The 13251-nt window shown below is 33.0% G+C and overlaps 1 long non-coding RNA gene across 1 annotated transcript; it reads right to left on the reverse strand.

The window, feature by feature from the left end:
* Positions 1-279: 279 nt before the first annotated feature.
* Positions 280-1695, reverse strand: LOC139483654 (uncharacterized). The gene is made up of 2 exons (XR_011655069.1): positions 1645-1695; positions 280-371 (listed from the first exon to the last, which is right to left on the reverse strand). It is a non-coding gene; the product is annotated as an uncharacterized lncRNA (long non-coding RNA).
* Positions 1696-13251: the final 11556 nt, after the last annotated feature.

A 13251-nucleotide genomic window follows, 5' to 3' on the forward strand; every position in this document is an offset into this window, starting at 1 on the left:
CATAACAGCCTTGATAGAATAAACAACAATAATTGGGTTGATAATGGATCATTTTAAACCATAACAGCCTTGATAGAACAACCAACAATAGAGAGGTTGAAAAGGGATCATTTTAAACCATAACAGCCTTGATCATTTGATAAAACACACACTGGTTGTGCATGTTTTTTTTAATCATTGAAATTTCCTTTGGAACATGTCCAACTGGGATGCTGAGAAAAAGACACCAAATCTACTTTAAATAATTTTTTGGCATTTTATATAAATAATTTACAAAAACCTTTCACGTTTCAATCTTCTTTTTCCTTTTGATTTGTCAGCTACCTCTTTTTCCAATCCACCATTGAGCACACATTTCACCTTTCTAATATCTGTACAAAAGTAAAAAAAAGCTTCAGTTCAGTTTGTGTCCAAATACTGTTTTTAACATTAAAATGGGCTAAAATGTTGCCAACTCTACACTTGACAAAATAATGTTGTTAGTATAGGCAAATGCATATAATTTTGTAATACTAAGATTAATAAAATTAGTTCTTGGTGATTCTGTGCTACCAAAAAGAGACAAATAACAAAGATTGGTATTTAGCTCATTGATTTCATATTCTTTTCACTTTTTATACTGCAGCTAGAACATGTAGAACCCTTCATGTTGTCTTTAGCTACCAAATATATTTACAAAGAGATATTTCATGCTCTGTTGTTTTCATGTCACAATATCATGTTATTTTAATTACAATTAAGGGTTTGTTAAGGGATCAACCATTATATCTTTGTGATAACATATTCATAAACAATAACTGTTTAGTGTCTTTAAATATCAGCTGTATTTGTATGAAGCTAGGAAACAGGTGTAATGCAAGCTTTAGCAAGCTATTATTCCTGTTTCGAGCAAGTAAAAAAAATACAGCTAATACAATGTATTAAAAGACACTAAACAGTTATTGTCTTTATCCTGCAATTAATTCTGTATATTGGTTGTGATTTGAAAGACAAAAAAACTCACATTTTCTGCATTTATTTTTCAATTTTAAATGTATGCTGAAATTGACATGGTGATTTGGTTACACAATCATACACATTCAAGTTTTGAAATCTGCAATTGACATCGTAGAAACGACTGCTGTTCATGTGTGTATGTTATCAGAAAATTTGTGTAATTCTTGTAGCTTTAAAGAAACGTTTGAAAACAAACAGAACCTATCAAAGTAATTCTTATTTCCCATAAGGTCAAACAATACATCATTGGAATGTGACTGCAATACACATTCTGAGATGGTTAAACGACAAACTAGTTTATGAGGCTCCCTTACAAGTAGACCCATGTTAGCAACACTCTGAAACCGATTGTGGATGGGCGAGTGTCATATGCTGCCCAGATGTCTGAGGGCTATGTGTATTTAGCTTTAGTGCAGAATGCAGTCATCTACTACAGATTCAATGATTCATCTAACATAAACACATCGTTCTGGTTAGCCAACTGCCCAGCTGATCAACCTGGCCCTAAAAGCAGCTGTTGTGGAGTCCATATGAAAAAGAAACATCAAAATAGTAAAAAAAACAAACCAAACCAACTCACAAAACTAAGATGGCAGCCTACAAAAAAAGGCATCTTCACCTGTTAACCTTATTTCATTTCAAACTCACCTGCCATTGTATTGCATAAAATGCAGAGAGACGTCAATCGTGTCAATGTTTGCAAATGAACACAAAGAATCTAGCCATAATCATATGAGAAACAAAAATTGTGTGAACAGCTAATGTGGATTTTTTAGAAAATGTCATGATTTATGACTTTCAGTTTATTTCATGTATCTAAAGTGAAAGAATACAAGGTACAGTACAGAAATTGGACAAACATGCCACTGATACATGTGTATGTGACAAAACAACATCAGCTTGTACTGCATTACATGTAACAGTATCGTCCCTATCCATTTTAATCAAATAAATTTGTCTCGCAGGCCTCCAGAATTAAGTGTTCACCCCAAGAAGCTGAACTGAAATTAGGTGTAAAAATTCTGGATCAGTGGCTGGTGCTAAGTATAGTCTATAGATATGTTCCAGACCATACATGTTATACACCTTGTCGCTAATCCCGCTAACCCCGCCGCTTGAACTTTTGACGCATACAACAATCACTTTTCCATTGTAGCGTTAGATGTTTTGTTTTATGACGTAAAAATTTTACGGGAACCTGTGCGATATCCAGTAAAAAATGAATTTGGTGTTTTTACTGTCTTCTGGTTGGTTACAATTATTAGTTTTATTTTCAATGTTGTCAATTTTGCTGGCGACATGCCCACTCTGACGTTGTGTATTCATACGCCAACATGTGCATGATGTGTGTACGTTGTTATTGTTAATATAAAAAATATAAAAAGTTTTTTGAGCCTTATTTTTGATAGAAATTTATTTATAATGAATGGCAATAATTTATTTTGATTTTATTGAACCATAAAACTAATTTTTGACTCTTCACATTTTACATAATCCGCTTCGCGGAAGAAGTCAAAAACTAGTTTTATGGTTCAATAAATTCAAAATAAATAACAGCCATTCATTAAATGGCGTTCAAATAGCGATAAGGTCTATTGGATCATATGGTTTAAATTCAAAAAACATTTATCACATTCTTTATTTTAAGTTTTATTTAAAATATCATAAAAATGTCCTGTACCAAGTCAGGAATATGGCATAGCTCATTTCAGTGTGTGTTACATTTCCTCTTATTATTGAGTGTGGGTTCACATTACTGTAAGACGTGTCACGGTACTTTTCTAACCCAAATTCATGTGTTTGGTTTAGATGTTATGTTTGTTGACGTTGCTCTCGTGGGATTTTGTCTGGTGCTTGGTCCGTTTCTATGTGTGTTGCATTTTGATGTTGTGTGGTTGTTCTCCTCTTGTATTTATTGCGTTTCCCTCGGTTTTGTTTTTTGTCCATGGATTTATGAGTTTTGAACAGCGGTATACTACTGTTGCCTTTATTTACAAATTGTTATTATTACAAATTTTATGAGATGGATAAAATGAACAAACGAACAACTGAAATTAAATATCTGTTGAAATGTATATCTGAATCCTATTTCATGTATTTAGGTACTCTTGCCAAAGGTGACACAAGTATAGCACAACCATTTCCTGCATAATATACCATGTAGTCCTGGAAATTAGGAGACAAGATTTTCAACCTGTCTTGTATAAATTTGTTAATTTATAGTACAGTGGTCAGTTTATTCATTTGCTGTATTGAAAAAATAACACAATAATATATTACTTAATCTAAAAACCCAATCACTACTGTAAGCATGGTCGTTGTCTCATCCTTAAAAGTGTTTTCTATGTTCAAGTGTCAGTGTCAGTATGTAGGCAATCGTGGTTCCCAAAAATATAAGATTGTCTTGATCACACATGCGTTTGACTGAAAACTTATTCGAAATAATTTCTCCCTCAATTTGTTTATTCCGATTTACAGAATAATGTCAATTTTTTTTATTTGAAAGTAAAAAAATAACACTAAATTAATTTTAAATAGTATTTTAGTTTAATTAATATAAAAATAAAATAGTTTCCCAACCATTCTGAATGTTTTGTAATGGAAACAAACGAAGGCTGATCGCTAAGGTTGATCGCCATATACACCTTGCTCTAATACCTGAACTGGTTGCTGACCGAATATAGCCGCTCACGTTATAGAAAATAATAATAAAACCATACGGAACTCGTTTAGAGTTTTATCTGTTCTTTTAGAATTATACCAACAAATGAAAGGGGAATATTGCATAAAAGTTCATTACTTAACATTCTTTTAAAATATTTGTGTATTTTGCAGATATCTTTTTTACGGATGTAAGGAGTCTACTTTCACTTTCACTTCATTTGCCCTGCCTCCTACCGCTAGCACGCCAAAACGACATTTTTGTCGTTTTTCAGTAGAACATACGAAGCATTAAAAACGTATATAAAAAACTTCATTTGACTGCCGAAACCATAGTAGGTTTAAAGAAAAATAATTGACTTTGTTCTGTTATTCAAGAATAAACATAAAAGTCTCAAATTATACATTGAATTTTGGGGAAAAAACTATTTTTGTCTGAGATAATGTGCAACTTTTTACACAATCTATACTCCAATTATAAACTTTGTATGCCTTTATTTATTAAATTAACTGAATGAAATTAGCTCACATGGTTGACTTTAAAAAAAAAAGTTATTTTATTTTAAAATTGTAACGTTTATCTGAATGACGTCATCAAAACTGATGCTGTGTGTGACGTTTATGCGTATAAAAGTGGCAGGTACTTGATATTACTGGAAACGTTTTTCAGTAAAACCATTGAGTTTTTACCGATTTTTACAATGTGAAGCGTAACAGATCGAAAATCATTCGATAATTTGTTTAATAGTTTGTTGTTTATTAATTTATTCAATAAAACTGTTAGTTTAAATTAAGAAGGTTAGCTCTGCAAATATAGTCGGTATATAGAATCCGGGAATATCTCTTTTTAAATGCACTATTTTACCCCTCATATTTCTTGAGAAATTTAGCCATCTGGGGTTGGCTTAAACATGGGTTGACTTCACTAGTTTTAAAAACAACAAATATTTAAGTTATAATTTATAATGAATAATTTTGACAATGCCGGTCTTCTAAAATAATTTCTGCGAAAACCGAATAAACTTGAACGGATTTTTGTATTTATCGTTCTAATACTTAATTATGGCATACAATCTGCATACTCCGCCTTATGTGTCCATGTGTCTCACTTTGTTGTCAATTCAATATTAGAATACATATTCAATTTTGAGTGAAGATCGTGTTTTAATTTACCCATCACTTACTGCGTATTTTTGGATTTATTTTTGTCCTTTGTTACTGTGTTGGTTTTTTTTTATTGTTTTTTGGTGCTTGGTCCAATTTTGACAAGTCAAGCTCTTTTTAAAAGTTTTTTTTTCTCTATCTGTTCTAATATTAAACTGGTACCCGACATGTCATGATCATCTCATTTTAAATGTTTCACATTGAATTATATAGTGACCAATCGTGCATACAAAAAGGAGGTAAAAGGTACCAAAGAGATATTGAGACTCAAAAGTCAATGCCATGACAAAAAAATAATACTGAACAAAAGACAGTCAAGTTAAATTTACACAGGCAGAAAAAAATACTAAAGACTGAGCAACATCAACCCAACCAAAAACTGGGGGAGATCATATATATATAACTTGTATAAGGCAGTACGATGACCCGTAGTTTATAGCCTTGTCCCGATGACTTTGGTGGCTATAAGTGACTCATTTGTTACCATACGTACAGCTATCATGACTTATTATAACGAACTCTTTCAAAAATAATAGTGGTGCCAAAAGAAAATTCTGAATTGTTTATTTTAACAACCATTATTGTTAAAAAAAACAGCTAAAGAATAAAACAATATATAAACACGGACGGCAGTGCATAATTCTCTATATAATTACATTAGATGTATGTTTCATTACAATAAATTATTCTGATTGGCTAACTGCACATAATGTGTTATTCCTTAAGCAGTTGTATCACTCAATAAAACTTCTCATTCATGATGACACGAGGTCCAACAATAAAGTGCACAGGTAAATAAAATAAAAACTTGACAAAAGGCGTGTTTTCATGATCCTATAGGTAAAAATGTAATTATCAGTATTGAATGCTTTTTTTTGTAACTTTATAGGGTTGTAAAAGCGTTGACCGTGCGCACATTTTAAGTATGAAGCGCTTCCGCGCTTCATACAAAATGTACTTCGGTCAACGCTTTTACACCCCAATAAATTTACAAAAAAGAGCATTCAATTCTTAAATATAAATTACATACAAGCTAATACTAGTACTGACAATTCAAACCCAACACATGCAATTGATATACGAACTTGTTTATATACAGAAGTTAGCATGCAGATCAGTCCATCCGATCCATTAAAATTATTACATTATTGTCGTTATTTTTTCGTTACTAAGAAAGACTAAACAAGACTGCAATCAAGCTACTTCGTATGACTAAATATGAAAAAGATTAAGATATAATCAAATAGAGCTAAGGAAAAAGGATGAAAATATAATAACATAAAATGAGGCATCTCTTGTAATTCCAGTGTTTTTAAATGTTTCCGTTTGGTTTAAAAATCAAATTTTCAACTTGAAAATAAAGGGTCGTCTAAATTTGCGTATTATTCACACAAGTCCAATCTTCTATCTAACTATGGATAGGATATGAATGACTACATTTTACCCGGGACCATTTATCTGTGTCAGTCAACAGCGATGTTTTCCACTCATGTCTGAGAGTTGTTTTATTGTCCCAGTCCAGTCGTTGTTTTCGATAGTATTTGAGTTGGTTTTGTTTTTATTGTCTAAGCGGTTGTGTTCGTTAATATCAGACTTCTAAATTTTAATTTAGGAAGTGAATGGTATAACAAATATGTGTAGCCTCCAATAATTTATTCGCAGTCAATTTATACTTTTGCTTTTAGAGTTTGAAATATCGTATAATGCATATTTCCGACTATTTTTTTTTTAGACTGTAAGTTGACCTCTATATATCTTTGTAAATTTGTTTGTGTACTGGAGTTAAAGTCTCATTTTCACTGAGTCTGGCATGCATGGATCTCTTTTTAAAATTTAGAGAAGGGTTTTTAATGTAAGTCGACCAGTTTGTGATTATATTTGTGCATTTATTAAAATAAAATTCATTACTTGAAGAATTAATCTCAGTAAAAAGGAAAGTACGTTGTCCGTTATTATGATTGGAGTAAACTATTGGTACCAACATTTACCTCTTTTATTTCAAACTTCAAACTAACTGTGTACATGTACTAGTAATTAGACACTATACATCCTAATGTAGGAATCAATGAAGGACAATAGTTCAAGCATTTAGGACTATACAGATTTTAACGAAATTCCTAAATAAACCCTTGCCAAAAGAATGTGTATTTACGATGAGATAGTTTCTCCTCATTTTCTGCCGAAATCACACCCATGAAAAGGGGTTCATATCAGATTTTCGATGTCAATGATCGCAACAAGAAACATAAAATTATTTGAGCGACAGGCCCCATTTAATGACAAAACTGAGGTTAGGTCAGACATGTATTTAGCACAGCAAAGTATTTCTTAAAACTGTACCTTTAATTGTACACTTTTTAGAAATAGTATCTGGAAAAAAATCGGCTTACTCTATAAAAAGGTCAAGACAGTTTGAACCACAGGTATTAATACATTAAATTTAGACACCAAGTGCTTCATAAATAAATATTTAGTGAAATTATGAAAATTTGCATGCCGTTGACATGTAAAACATTAATTGACTTGAATTATAGAATACCAAAAAATAAAATAGTTTTAGGCTATATAAAAAAAGAAGCAAAATAAATGCTAAATATTTTCAACTACATGTACTGGTCTAGTCAGAAAAGTGACATTCTTCAAAACCAAACCGGCAAATCAAAATGAAAGATAAGTCACACAATTGTAATGTTAAAGCAAACTTATTTCAGATTATACATCAGAAAAAAGATAAGTTAGTGTTGTGTATTCGTGAAATATTTGCCGCTGAACGATCTATTACTCAATACGTTGAGACTTATATGATGGTTGAATTATAACAATGCTATATACTGGTATCCCTAATTTTGTGGTGATATGCAAAGATCTGCAAAGTGTTCAGTCGAACTCGTCATCGATGGTGCTTAAGAAAAAAACAGACCCGCGCCAAGTATGAAGAAACTGAGAACACTGCTCGTTTTTTTAATCATTCGATGACATCAAATCTTACATTTGATGATGCTTTATAGAGGGCGAGGGGTTAGGCTCTTATCAAAGAGTATAAACATACAATTGATTTTGGTATATGTAGAACACTGTATACACTTTTAAAAGTATCGCATGAAAAAGTTTCACGAAAGTTGTGAGGGGAAAATGCATCAGCTTGAATAGTTCTTATGGTGCGAGTTACACCATGTTCCCCTAACTACACGAAAGAAGGCGAAATAAAATTGCCATTTAACGATGAACGAACAATTAAAACTTTCTTGCACATTGATCTTTTTACCGATTTCACAAATTACGATGAATAACGACAACCTTTTTCACGGCTGCACGTGGAAAAAAAATGTAAAAAATGTTGCACGAAAATAACCCAATTTACATGTACCACCCTCTTTATATTAAAATACAGAAATTGAGCTATAGTTTCATCAATATATCTTCATTGATAATGATATTCATCATGCTATAAGAATCTTCATTTATTTCCATAGTGTCGGGTGTTTTAAATAGTATTCTAGAAAAGAATAAAAAAAAAAAAACTTCGATTTCTAGCCTAAAAATTAAACAAAAATCACTGGAAATACGCATTCGCTACGTGAACTCAAGTTAATTCAAAGGTGGCCGGAGATATGGGAAATTTCCCCGAATATATGAGATGTCCAATTAATCGATTACGGAGGATAGCGTGCATGTGCTTGTACGGTAATGTGTTGCCGTTACGTTACGTATCATTTTAGTAACGTCATTGAAATATGTATGGCAACGTTATCATGTGAAAAAACAACGTCTCGGCGCTGAAAGGGTTAAATCTTAATCTGAATCTGACGGTCCTACTAAAAAGCACCATAGAGCGCCCGGGAAAAGAAAAAGCGCCCGGAGAAGGAAAATTAGCGCCCGGAGAAGAAAATTAGCGCCCGGGAGAAGAAAATAATAATATTTTATAACAATATTTTTTTTCCTTAAAATATAACTAATCATTGCTTGTTTTGTCCTTAATATAAATGGGAATATGTACGATGCTACATCTAAAGTGTTGTTGTACTTTTACCGTGATTTTAGATTTCAAAATTGTATATTAAAGTAAGTAAATAGATATAAATAAGTATATAGAAGAATGATGAAAGACATTGTCCTCGATCAAAATGTATATTTTGTTACTAAAAATAATCGGTGCCTTAGGTCTAATATTTTCGCAACGGCATGGTGAACACTTTTTTATACAGATGCTGAGATAGATTTATTATATCTTTTTATAAAACTAAAACTGTTTCAATGGCTATGGTTATCAGGGTTTTAATGCTTAGACTTAAATTTAAACCAGACTTCTGCTTTTTACCCCCTTGTTTTAACTACGGTACATATCGTTTTTGAAAAACATGTCTTTTGATGTCTTACATGTTCATACCTGCCAAGTTTTCAAAATGCCCATGGGGGTTTTGCGTGCAAGATGGCTGCCATACTTCTAAAAAACCTTCAAGGGGGCCTTCAAATTCAGTGTAATTTTGTTTTTTGGTTTCTTCATACTTTTATAAGCCTCAATTCATTGTAAAATTTATTGTTTTGTTAAAATTGTGGACATAATTGCTCTTTAAAAATTTCAATTTGGGAGCCTCCATGGGGGAAATCCCCCGCAAATAGTGACAGTTGGCAGGTATGCATGTTATAAATCTTCCGCATAAACTGTGATCGGCGTTTTGCATTTGCGCCGATCTGCATTTCATTTGCGCCGATTTTTTCTTTCATTTGCGCCGATTTTTTTTTTCATTTGCGCCGATTTTTTTTACAGGTAAATAACAGGTAAATTACAGGTGAAATGATATAAGAAGATGTGGTATGAGTGCCAATGAGACAACTCTCCATCCAAGTAATGTTATTTTCATTTATCATTAAAGAACTCTTCCGTTAGCCAGTTGTGCATATGTTATGAATTGTCAATCATAACATGTATATAACTTGTCTGCTTAAAATCAAGAAATAAAAACCTAAGATAAAAGAACTTTGTTTATACTAAAATGACGAATTAAAAATATATGTACCGCATTCAAATCCATAAATTAAAACGGAATACATTCAAATCATAAATCTGTTCTTGCCGAGTATGTATAGGCAACACATCTAATAAATTCCTTTCTTATGATTTCGTCTCTTCTATATTTGGCTGAACAAAGGTGTCTCATGCCAATAAAATATAAATATATTTTCCCCGGGCGCTTTTTCTGTTCCCCGGGCGCTATATTTTCTTCTCCTGGCGCTTTTTCTTTTCCCCGGGCGCTTTTTCTTCACCCGGGCGCTCCCGGGCGCATTTTAGTAGGACCCGAATCTGAAAAAACACGTTGCAGGGCCAGTATATATATGGCATCAGTGGCAACGGGAGAGAGGCGCTGGAAAATTAGTCCAACGTTGTGAGAGCAACCGAAGTTTTATTTATAGCTCTCAATACTGTCTTAGCACACACGAGATTGTCTGGTAGTCTATTCTATTCGGGTATGGTTCTTACAAAGAATAACTGTTTGTATTGATCGGATTTACTTGGTGGAATTTTGAAGCACCGGCTGTTGTTTTGAGCAAATTTATCTACAATGTTTGTTGTTTTAGTTTTGATTTAATTTGTCGTTTTGGTCTCTCTTTAACTAATACTGAGTCTTGTGGTATAGCTGGTATCAACTCCCTGGCCACCTTGTAGAGAAAAGTGAGTTACTGTGACGACGACTGTTGTCCAGTGTTGGAAGTTTAATTTCATTCATAAGTCTCCTACCTTCCTCTCTGCTTGTGTAATTCCCACTGATGAAATGCACTGCTTGTCTCTGTACTCGTTCAAGTGCGTTTATAATGTCCTTGATTAAGTAAGGGTCCCAGACTATGGACGCATATTCTAGAAGTGACCGGATACGTCCTATAAAAGCCTGCTTCCTGCAATCCTTAGGACAGTGGCGAAGGTTTCGTTGCAAGAAGCCAGAGTGGAGTTTCGTCGCAAGAAGCCTAGAGGTTAAAGTTTTTGATCACGGTAGTTTTTGATGAAGTTGAAATCCAATCAACTTGAAACTTAATACAGATGTTCCTTTTGGTATGATCTTTCTAATTTAAATGCCAAATTAGAGATTCCCCCCCCACCACTTTCACGGTCCATTAAACATAGAAAATGATAGGGCGGATGGGGCATCCGTATACTATGGACACATTCTTGTTTTAAATCATTTGGAATTAAGGAATATCAGTGGCGGATCGAGAAATTTGCATAAGTGGGACCTCGCTCCGGTCATGCTTCAGTGATTCCCTATATAATTAATCTTTTTTTTTTCACAGAAAGGGGGGGGGGGGGCGCCCCCTCCCAAATTCGCCTCTGAATATGATCGTGCCCTGTTTTGGCTATATACTATTTGGTCCTGTTCGGTTTTTAAGAACTTCATCTTGTACTTATCACAATTTTTTACTGCAAGGATTGTACCCATAAGAATTTTAAATACAATACCAGATAATGCATGATACGAAAATGTTAACATACCAAAGCACCCCTAAGATCTGACTTAGACATTTTTGTAAAATTAACCCCTAAGGCATGTAAGGGACGACATCAAAAGATCAACGTAGGATAAAAAAAACTTAAATCAAATAGTTTGGGGGTGGGTCAACATTGCTGCAAGTTTTGTTAATCTAAAATTGATTTTACCTACATCCATATAGGTAAATCAATTTTTCCCAAATTAAGTTAAGAGGGGGGTGGAGGGGTCAGTGAAAAAACTATTAAGTTTTTTTTATCCTACATTGAACTTAAATTGATGTACTTGTCGTCCCTAAGATGTAATTATTTTTTTTTCCTTGGAAATTATTTACTCCTGCAAGACCCTCAGAAGTTTTTTGAGTATAAGTGTATGTGTCAGATGAAAAAAATCCAAAATTTAACCCATAAGATGTATAAATTTTACACCCCTCAGAATTTCAGAAAGGACCATGTATCCCCCTTTAGCAGACATTACCTGGAATGGCCCATTAAATTTACCAGTCGCATTTGCAATTGGGATCAAATTTTTTTTACAATTTTATTTGCACGTATTCTTTTTACAGGCAACAAATGTAGATATAATGATAAGTCGAATTTAATAATATACCAAACATTTTTACTTCTGAATATTGAACAAAATATTTTTCCCATGAAAGCCCATCCACCATTTTTTTTTATTATATTGAAGTCATAAATTCCAAACATTTGATCGATTATATTAGCATTATGTCAGCGAAATAACATATGTGTCGTAAAGGAAAAAATAAGGTATTTTCGACTAATTTAAAGGGTTCATAGATCAGCTTATCTTTTAATGATACTTAAGGCCAAGTTGAAAACAGACCAAATTTCTTGACATGTCCTTGCACCAATCTTATGATTTGAAATGGCATATTAGTTTGCTTCATTTAAAGACAAACAATAAAAAAAAAAGAAATAACATTGTATTCATCATTGTGACAAAAAAAAACTCTTGGTATGGCACCGTCAAAGTCATGTTTTTTAGACTGTTTATGACGTCTTTGCATTAAATTCATTTCACCAAATGGATGTTGATTTATTATTTAGTCTTTTTTTTTATGGTTGTTATTGTCGTTGTACTAGCTGTCAATAACTGCGATTACTCTCAGATCTTTACTTAGTGTCTTTAACATGTTTAAGTTGTTGGGGTGTACCAGACATATATACACATGTATATATGTCTCTGGGTGTACTTAAGTACCCGGCCACGTCCAGTCTGTATTTTTGTTAGATGTATTTCTATTTGTACTTATCTATTAAGTGGAACCTTTTTCAATTGATTTTGATAGTTCGTTCCTATAAGTATTTTGTACTGTTACACCACTGTCCCAGGTTAGAGGAGGGTTGGGATCCCCATAAAATGTTTAACTCCGCCACATTCTGTATATATGTGCCTATCCCAAGTCAGGATCCTGTATCTCAGTGGTTGTCGTTTGTTGTTGCGTTACATATTTGTTTTGTTTTTCCGTTCACTGTTTGTTCATTAACAAGGCCATTAATATAAAAAAAAAAGATGTGATATGATTGCCAATGAGACAAGTCTCCACAAGAGACCAAATGAAACAGAAATTAACAACTATAGTTTTCTCGTTTGAATTGTTTTACATTGGTTTTTCTGAGGGTCTTTAAAAGCTGACCAAATGGTATGGGCTTGGTCATTGTTGCGGCTATATATTCTTATGAAAATTCTGGATCCGGTTTTTTTACAAATTGATGTAGTTCAAATAAATATTATTTTCTATTCATCTACTCCACAGTCAATACAGGAATTATTTTAAAATCTATTTCCTGCTTCCTGCTTCCTGCTTCCGGCTGGCTTCCTGTTATCCGATATTTTGAATTGCGAGTGGAGCTTTGTGTAGCACAAAATGACACTTCTCATTCTAATTTTAAGATATATTTCTATAACACTATAAAACAACACCGGG

This window comes from Mytilus edulis, chromosome 7 (genome assembly GCF_963676685.1).
Source record: "Mytilus edulis chromosome 7, xbMytEdul2.2, whole genome shotgun sequence".
NCBI classification, from domain to species: domain Eukaryota; kingdom Metazoa; phylum Mollusca; class Bivalvia; order Mytilida; family Mytilidae; genus Mytilus; species Mytilus edulis.